The sequence below is a fragment of the Ischnura elegans genome, chromosome 1, assembly GCF_921293095.1.
Source record: "Ischnura elegans chromosome 1, ioIscEleg1.1, whole genome shotgun sequence".
Taxonomy (NCBI): Eukaryota; Metazoa; Arthropoda; class Insecta; order Odonata; family Coenagrionidae; genus Ischnura; species Ischnura elegans.
The window spans coordinates 159,425,843-159,435,672 of record NC_060246.1 but is presented as its reverse complement, the minus strand read 5'-3'; the positions used below and the strand labels follow the sequence as shown (position 1 = coordinate 159,435,672).

The following is a 9,830-nucleotide window of genomic DNA, read 5'->3' as shown; positions in this document are numbered from 1 at the left end:
CATCCTATCACATCACTAGAATAAAAGGTGCCTGATAGATTTTATATATTTAATAAAATTTCTGATAGCATTTCAAATCCATGTGAAATTTGTTTTTGAAGAACATGGACTTAAAACCAGTAACATTGAATTGGGACGCAATTCCACTTCCTATTTATTAGTAATAGAAAAAGTGTTATTTTTACGGAGTTTAAGCATATTATTTCAAGAATACAGAAACAAATTCATGCAAAATCATCCCGTGACATATATCCTTAGGAATCTATTTGATGTTAATTGTGATTTAAGGCGATTTTGCAGTGACTTCATGTCCAATCAGCTTGAGATGGGCTAATATTCATCAATATAATGACCCTTCAGGCCTACTCTAGAATTTTTGGCAGGGGGTGATCAGTAACCAGCGTGCAGGAGCAATAAAATTCCCACACCACATGGTCATAGAAATACTAACAAATTATACTTCCACATATATTATAGGCAAAAATTGCCAACTACTTACAAAGGCAATCTGGTTATGAAGTTAAAGCATACAAAATATGCTGCTAGGAAAATGCAGAAACATGCATTAAGGAATAAATAAGTTAGTAGGCTACTATGCAAGTCAATTAACCTATTTATAAGTCCTATCACTGCCGCTATAGTCTCAAAAAAAAACATTCTGAATCGGTCTGTTCTAAAGTCTATCCCTCTTATTTTATTTTAATGATCTGATCTACACTGGTATGTTGGCGTTCGTAAGATATGGCTAACTTCGTCGGAAAATAAACACCTCTCGAATTTACATAATAGGTTTAATCTAGTTTTCAGTCGATGGTCTAACAGTGATTCCCATCCGAGTTGATCTAAATGGTCAGTAACATTAACAAGACGTGTCGTCTGTCGTAACGTCTTTTCACGTACCTGGCAGCTCTTCTTAGAAGGTACGCGTTCTAACTCTTGTCTTTAAGCCTATTTAATTAGGATCCCAAAAACTGGCAACGTACAATAGGGTGAAACGAGGGAGAAGTAGCTAATTTCTGTCACATCGTCGTCTTACTTTCTCAGTTGAAATAATTGTAAGGAATTATTTATACATGTTGCTTTCAAAGGTAAAATATTATGAATAACAGTGAAAACTTTTTGCTTTTCGTAACTCATTTCAAATACGTGATGGCGTCGAAATGTTGAAATTATTCAGTGACTAGACTCAAGGAAGGAAGTAGCATCAAACGGTCGAAGCAAACTTGTTATCGCCATGAGGATGCAGGAAAGTAACGACGGATGCAGTCCACAATATAAGAGGACGTTCGGACAGAATATCGGCTCATTTACGGACGTGAATCCTCTGAGGGAAACGGTGGCATTCAGTTGAGATCAGGACATCGGCAAAGATGCGGAAAAGCAAGATGAAAAGCAAGCCACCATTCAAAAGCCTGGAGACCAGCACGGAATGCATTCCTGTGATCTTTTCTTGACCGACAGCAACGAGCGTTTGAATGGTGGCCACCCTGTTGTCGACCATTGGACCAAGCAGGTAAGTAATTTAGTGTTGCACGAATGAAGTGAGTTTTTTTGGGTCCCTCCGCATGCTACGAGAACCGAATCTTAAGAATTTGAGATATACAGTAATGCAACTTAATTATTCTTCTTAATTAAACACGGTGTTGTTGTCTCTTTTAGCTTATTTATTCAACTGCGTTGGTAACTAGTAAACAACTTTTTCTTACCCTTGACAACCCTTTCAGGCACGCCGACTTACAAAAAATATTGGGGGGGCCCAAACCGGGGATCTTTTCCCGGGAAATTTTATAAGTAGTGAATTGTAAGTCTTTTATGCATTTTATAAGAGTCATATGATCAAAGTTAGAACCCTGATAACTCTAATCTCGATATCTGGACACTCCAGGGAAAATCGACAAGCCTGACACTTTTTTCCTCACACCCATAACGAATTATTGGGGGGGCTCGGGCCCCCTCAAGCCCCATGGAGTCGGCGCCACTGAAACCTTTGCTTATTTATAAACTTCAACACTTAGGGCCCCCGCGCACTGGCAATTTTTGCAAAGCAACCATTTAGTTGCTTTGAGGAAGTCCCTATGAAACACACGGCAGTTGCGGCAACTAAAAAGTCGCCCGTGCGCGGGGCCACAGTCAATGCCGTGTGTTTCATTTGCACTTCCACAAAGCAACTAAATAGTTGCTTTGTAAAAGTTGCCAGTGCGCGAGGGTCCTTAATGTTGTTGATTCAAATTAATATTTCGTTAAAATAATTACTATTAACTTCAACAAACAGTAACTCAGAGCACTGTATAAATATAAATAACAGCGGTTTTCTTCTTCATTACACTTAGTAGTAATGAACATTCAAATAGTATCAATCAAAAGATTAGTCGCCTACCTGCCTTGTCTGAGGGAGGTACTAAATATGGCGGACCGTTGTGGATGATCGAATAATCCGATTTTATTTGTGTACCCTTATGTATTTTACATCCATTCTTGCCAAAATGGTGCACGAAAATTCATTCTTCAAGTAACGCAGATAGCGTATGAAGTGTAATTATTGACAAGAATTGATTTTTTTTATAACTGCAAGGAAACTACGACGTGAAGTGCACTTGTCTCCTTCCCTCCACCACCAAGGCCGTAAGCAGGATCAAAACTAGGGGGTGGGGGGGCAAGCCATGGTTGTTCAAGTTGTAGGTAAGATTTAAGCATGGTAAAGGTGAATGAATTTTAAGGAACATTTTTCAACATTTTAAATTTTAAGGAAAGTGTAACAGCTCTTTATCAGTTTTTAAAATTATTTGCTTGAAAAAATACTATTTTCCCTGAAGAGCTTAACGATTTTTGCTTCTAGAGGGGGGGCTCTGGATACGCCTATGTCCCCCACTACTAACATCTTAAACATCCGTAAGCTATTTTTGAGATACAGCCGTTGAAATTACACACCGCAAATTTTATTTATATAATTTTTAGTTTGTGTAAGTACTAGGAATTATGAGTACTGTAAAGTATGTTTCTCTTTTTTTATCTGCCGCCATTATTCGAGTGAAATATTTCTGGAAAATATGTTTACGGCTAGAATTCATTGAACGTTTTCCTGGATATCAGACAATTACTTTTACCACTTATTTTTTTATCAGAGCGCGACCCGGGTTTCAATGAAATATCATCATCTTCAGGCGCAAATTCGAGCTCTGATGAAAAATAAGTGGTATAAATAATAATTGTCTGATATCCAGGAAAACTTATAATGGAATACCACAAAGCAAATCAAGAGTTATTGAATTTTATTAGAATTCATTGGATTGTCACGTTACAGATCTGGGTGTAGTAAATAAGTTTGGCAGATATTTCTTCCGTTGCTGTTTAAATTATTACCTCCATGTTATCTCCTCGTCTTCGTATTCAATGATAAGATTTCCATCATTGCCGCTTATGGTGCGCATGTTGTATTCCATTCCTTTAAAAGGTTCCTCATTTTTGTATACATGTATTTCACTTTCACCATTTACGAGTTAATTTTGTACAACTTTGCACAAGGCCCTCATACCAGCTTCTCTACCCTTCCTCCCCTTGTGGGAAATCTTTTCTTTCATTGTCGTGCTGCAAGGCTGTTCTCCACACGTATTTACGTTTCTCTACTTTCTCCATTAATTTCGATTAGGTCTAGGACCTCATCTGTATTCCATAGCTTCTTCTTAATAGCCTTTCTTTTCCCTATTACCCCTTTTGCGAACACCTTTATTCCCTTTTCTTTATTTTTCCACCGTCAACCCACTGGTCTATTAATCACACATACTCCTGTCTTGTAATTACTCCTCTATAATATCCTGTGATACTGTTGAAAATGAAATATGAATCAAGCGCATTGTTCTAGAGCTATCGGATCATTCTACATTCAAGCTTTTCCCCATCACGCTAGATGTAAGAGCAACTTTGCTATTGTGGTCGATGAATTGTTTCCTGGCATTGAACGAAATGAAATTTATTTTTCGAAATTATTAATTTCTTTGGCACAGCGTAGGTCAATAGTAGTCAAATTTGCAACGCATTAAAATGCTACAAAAATCATAAATGAAGTCAAGAATGCCCTTTTCCTGATTCCATGAAATTACCAAAAGGTTTTTGCAAGTAGAAACTATTATTTTTGGGGATTGCCAATAGATATCACTGCAATTAGTATATTTATCTTTGTGTGAATCTATTCATTCCTGTAAGCGATATGTATATATCTCACCACAACTCTTCGGCCCCCAACTAAAGCGATCTCTCCTCAACACCTGGTATCTAAAATATTAATCACGAGTTAATGTAACATAGATCATTCATGAGTTTGATTCCTTGAGTTTGAAATCATCCTTCTTGCTGTGTTTGATTTTCCTAAAAAATGACGACCAGCATTTATTTTTAACCATACATGCCCAAATGTTTTAAAAAATCCGGTTGGAATTTTGAAAGAAATATTACATGATTCATGAAATTTTTTATTCTTATTTTCATGCGTAGAATAATGACGAGAAAAATTAAATCGCTAAAATATCACTTATTCCAACTTCTAATATTTTGAAAGTACATAAATTGCTTTTATGTCAATCATTTTCAGCTGCCGCTCTCTTGAAAATTGTTAGATAGCACCTCTTCCTATCGGATCCAAATGTCAACTTCATTCGCTATGGGAGACACAGTCTAGGAAGAGTGTGGCTGCGAATAGGAGAGAATGGATGGACACATTTGCTGACCTTGAGGCTCGAACAACCGACTGCAGTCGAGGGAGTTGAAGACCAGCTGAAGTGGAGTTTGTGCGAGTTGAAGCCTTTTCCTTCGAGTTTTTCAGCTCAATTTCACCAGCATTGAAAGGTGCATGTTAGCGTTACAGAACCCTTCAACTTGATAATTGTACTCAGTTACCTACATCATTAAATTAACCATTATTTATCCACAGGTTTTGAAAATGTCAGTGTATTGAAAGATGGATGTGTATGAATGTCGAATATTCCGTTTTGGATTCAAGCATTTGCCATTGAATATGAAGAAGCCATTTAAAATGATAATGGCCATCTGAATGTATATCTTACGCCACGAACGCCTATCTGAGAATTTCAACTGGAGAGAATGGGAATGAAGCTGGAAAAAGGTAAGCCTTAGATGTTGGTAATAGTAAATACCATACATTTCTGGAGCATGTATTTGTGCGGGAGTGACTCTTGAAATTCAGAAAAAATTATTAACTCGTATTCAAAATGTAGATTTAACAAACACAATAATAGTTTCAAATATATTTTTCCAAATATAATTGGATTTTTTTCCAAATATGATAATGTTTTCTATTTAAATGCACCGCCCCAAAGTTTTGAAATTCCAGGAATAACGTCTAATGCAGGATCTAAATTTTTCGGTCGTATCAATTTTCAGCCAGGTTAATGTCAAATATGTGGAGACTATGTTTAAAAAAATTCCGATACACGACAATAATATTTCAGGACAGAAAAGGTTGCCCATTCAAATCTAAGGGGTAGTAAAACTGAAATAATATTATTATTATAGTATTCTACCGATTAAGGTAGGTTTCCATGGAGTACTAAAGAGGTGATCTGGGAGCCTCCCTTTCCTTCCAGCACTGCCTTCTTTAATTCACTGTAAGGCCTACTCTCTTTCAATCTATCTAAAAATCCTATTCTTTTCCTTCCCCTCCCTCGTTTCCCTAACATTCTACCCTCCAACACCATTTTCAGCATCCCTTCACCGCTAAGCCCTAACTCCATCCAAACCTTCTGTCTCCTGCGTATCTCATCTAAAAGCTGCCTCTCCTCGCCAACCATATCCAGCACTTCGTCGTTCCTTTTCCTCTCCGTCCATTTCACCCTCTCCATTCTTCTCCATACCCACATCTCCAATGCCTCCATTCTTCTCTCGTCTTCTTTCCTCAGTGTCCACGTTTCCGCACCGTAGAGAGCTACGCTCCAAATTAGAGTATAAAAATATTTTTTTTATAAAAACACGTTTCATTAAAAAGAAAAAATAACGGCCTACGACACCTTAAATTTTTGAAAATTTCAAATGCGATTGATGAGAAAGTCAAAATAAGTTTTAGAAGAGCATTTCAAACGTCAAAAACGAACAACATGGCGCGCATTTAAGGTTATATTCGCTTTCTCTGGTAGACAGAGGTGATATATATTGACCGGCGAGTTTTAATATGATAATGTTAATATTAATAGCCTTAAATGGCTAATTTATATATGTTAAAATAGGAACGGGCCTCTGATAGAGCCTTGTGGAACACCGGCATTTATGTGCGCAATTTCACCAATATGGTCATCTTAAATTTTCACCCTGGTACTTCTGCTCTTCAAGTAGCTGGTGAACCTCTGAAATACTGCTTCTCTTTTACCCAAATTATGTAGCTTTTGCACGAGTATATTACGGTCGACTGTATCGAACGCTTTTTTGGGATAAAAATTATATTACGCTCAATCTCTTTCCTAATGACTATTTTGCAGCTAATGATAAATTTTCCATTGCCCGATTTTTTTTGCAGGCATGAAGCTGAGGGAGGCAAGGCTGTCCGTGGATAAACTACTTGGGCCGATGGAAAGTGAGGATCTCAGCATCATCTACACTCTCCAGTCATCCCTAGGCAAGAAGCACTCGGGGATCAACGCGAGCATCCCACTGGTCCATTGAAAAGATCTCCGCCATCCGAACATCGTCCATTCATAGCTAGTAGGCTTCACACTGGACGCCAGCTTGTGAAAGGTCCCTAACCTCAGGGCCCTTGGCGACTGCCGACTATACGAAAAAGCCAGACTGCCCCTTATGGCTATCATTGAAGAGATCTTGCACACAAAAATGGACTTTTTCAACTGTGTGACAGAAAGGTGATGGACAATATGAACCTCAATTACACCTCAATTTGAGCCCTATTATAGGGCTAACCACAGTAAAATTGGTAAACTGCTTTCCGTGTGCCTTAGCGTAATAAGTATGGCTAGAGACAGGGAAAATTCAAAATTAATGACAATATTTGCTGGAAAATGATAGAAATAACTTAGTTAGGTTCACTAACATATTTGAAAAAGTGCGACACGTATTTTCTAGCATGGCTACATCGTCAGGCGCATCTATCACATCAGATCAGGTGCATACACTTCTGGTGTATTCCCTCCGTTGCTATGGGTATTGGCAGTCTTCGTTTCCCGAAAATAATGCGAGGCATTTCATTGTAGGATGCATCCCATCGTCAAGGTTTTGTGTATCTTTCAAAGGGCTTCCTGACACCATAGGTATATAAATTTAGGGTTAGAATGAAGTTGCTTCTTGTGCGCGATTTCAACGAGGAAACTCAGTTATTACGCATGTAACTTTTATATCCAGAGATAGACACACCCTCAGAAACACACACTCGAACGTTCTTGGGAGGTTACTAAGATAAATAAAGGAACTAACATGAAATTTACGATATTTTCTCCTCTAATACTGTTGATCACAAATAATCATTTCGTACTTCAGTTTTTGGAAATTGCATTACGACTGCCGAAATCGTTTCATAGGATGCTGTAGCGATGGTGCCGTTGGGGTAAAAAAAATAGATCACAAATGGAGTTTCGAAACTGTTTTTACAAGGAATAATTCCGGACAGATGTTCCCTATATGCGTCCATATTTTTGGCCATTTTCAAACAGCCATTTAAGGTTATCTCGCAGAATTTTCACGTTTTATTTTCAGAATTTTGGAAAGTGATAAAAAAGAGCTAGTTATTTTTTTCCCTCAAAATATCAATAATTTTAGTCAATGAGACAACAGTAATTATTACAAATGTCTTTACAATGCACCTGGTTTTTTTCAAGTTTTCACAGTTAAACTAAAAGTTATGTGTTGGTGTTTCACGGAGTCATAATTGCAGACAGTATGCCAAACCTGTAGAATATCTCTTCCTTTCTTCCCTTTTTTATGTTAAGAAGCAACTAAAGCCGCACTTTTTAAGCGGTTTAAAACTAAGTAATTAAGTAGGGCTCCATATAATAAGTGGCTTTGTACCCTGTCATGCGCACCGGTGCAAATTTATGTACACCAAGGATAAAGTTCGCCACAAAAACAATATTTTATTCGCCCTGGATCCTAGCTAACAAGCCACATATAGTAAGCAAAATATTTTTTCACGGTGAGCATCATCCATAGATTCAGTGGTGTTTTTGTTTTCAAAATATTCTGGAGATAGGGTTAAGAAACTAACTCGATGACCCGTCGTTCAATTTTTTTCAGTTTTTAATTTACCTCAGATTTCAACGGACATCCTTTACCGCACTGGAATCCTATTTCCGCATATCGGATTTTTTCCATGATCTCCACGTGTTTGACAGCAAACGGGCTGAAAACAAACATGACCGAATAATGTACGTCATAGATTTGACGTTTTTTTCCGAAATTTTTGAGGCAATACATTCCAATACCAAATATTTGAAAAAGCATCTGGAAAAAAATCAAATGTGCCTTATGAATAAGAGTTGATACTTTCTCCGGCATTAATGAGCGATTCCCATGCGAGAAAAGATGAAATTTATGATATTTACTCAGGCTTACCTTTTTCCAGGTTCATTTCAACTCTCTCCAGTGGAAATTCCCAGATAGGCGTTCGTGGCTTAAGGTATACAATTAGATGGCCATTATCAATTTAAATGGCTTCTTCATATTCAATGGCAAATGCTTGAATCCAAAACGGAATACTCGACATTCATACACATCCATCTTTCCATACACTGACATTTTCAAAACCTGTGCATAAAAAATGTTTTTTTTTAATCAAGTACCTGAGTGCATTTATCAGGGTGAATATCGGCTAAATCGTTCTAGTAAAAAAACTTTCAGGAATGCTCAAATGTGTTCTGAACCCAAATAATATCTCCTGCAAAAAAAACAGGAGTCTCTGTAAGTAAAAATGGACCTTTCGGCATCTTTAAGGAATCAGAAAAATGTATTCCTGATTTCCTTTCGGATTTTTGCATTAATTGGCCACTTCGCACTTCGAACTTCGTATTTTTGTTTGCATGCGTCCATGCCCGGGTTCGGTAACCCTCAGCAGGCAATAACTGTTATCTTCTCTTCACCGTTATTGTGGAAAGAAACTCATTTTGTCAGTATTACGTGACAAAGCAGAGCGTGAATATCAATTTACATACTTTTCATTCATTTACTGTCGATTTCAAGGGCAAGAGAATGATTCTAATGCACCATTGGTAATGGTGGTGAAATTCTGCCGAAGAACTCTGAAAGCAAAAGACTTCAACTCATACAAACTCCACATCAGTTGGTCTTCAATTCCCTCGATTGCAGTCGGTTGCTCGAGTCTCAAGGTCAGCGAAAGTGTCCATCCATTCTCTCCTGTTTACAACCACACTCTTCCTAGACTGTGTCCCATAGCGAATGAAGTTAACATTTGGATCCGATAGGAAGAGGTGTAATCTAACAATTTTCAAGAGAGCGGCAGCTGGAAACGATTGGCATAAAAGCATACCAACTTTCAAAATATTAGAAGCTGGAAAAAAGTGAACTTCATATGGATATATTTAGCTATTTATGTTCCTTGCCATTTTTATACTTGTGTCAATAAAAAAAACTTTCCTGAAACATGTCTTTATTTTAAAATTACATCCTAATTCTTAAAAGATTGGGCATATATGGCTAAAAATAAGTGTTGATGGTCAGCAGTAGGAAACATAAAAAGAAGGATGATTTCACACTCATGGCATCAAACTCATGAACGCGTGATGTTATATTAACTCGTGATTTTAATTTGAGATACCAGGCGCTGAGAAATTATCGCTCTAGTCGAGGACCGCAGAGCTGTGGTG

At 37.5% G+C, this 9,830-nt stretch overlaps 1 long non-coding RNA gene across 1 annotated transcript; it reads left to right on the top strand.

Annotated features, from left to right (window-relative positions):
- Window positions 1–1,118: 1,118 nt before the first annotated feature.
- LOC124172673 lies at window positions 1,119–9,606 on the top strand. Its single transcript, XR_006868242.1, has 4 exons — window positions 1,119–1,513; window positions 4,586–4,839; window positions 4,925–5,116; window positions 6,521–9,606. It is a non-coding gene; the product is annotated as an uncharacterized LOC124172673 (long non-coding RNA).
- Window positions 9,607–9,830: the final 224 nt, after the last annotated feature.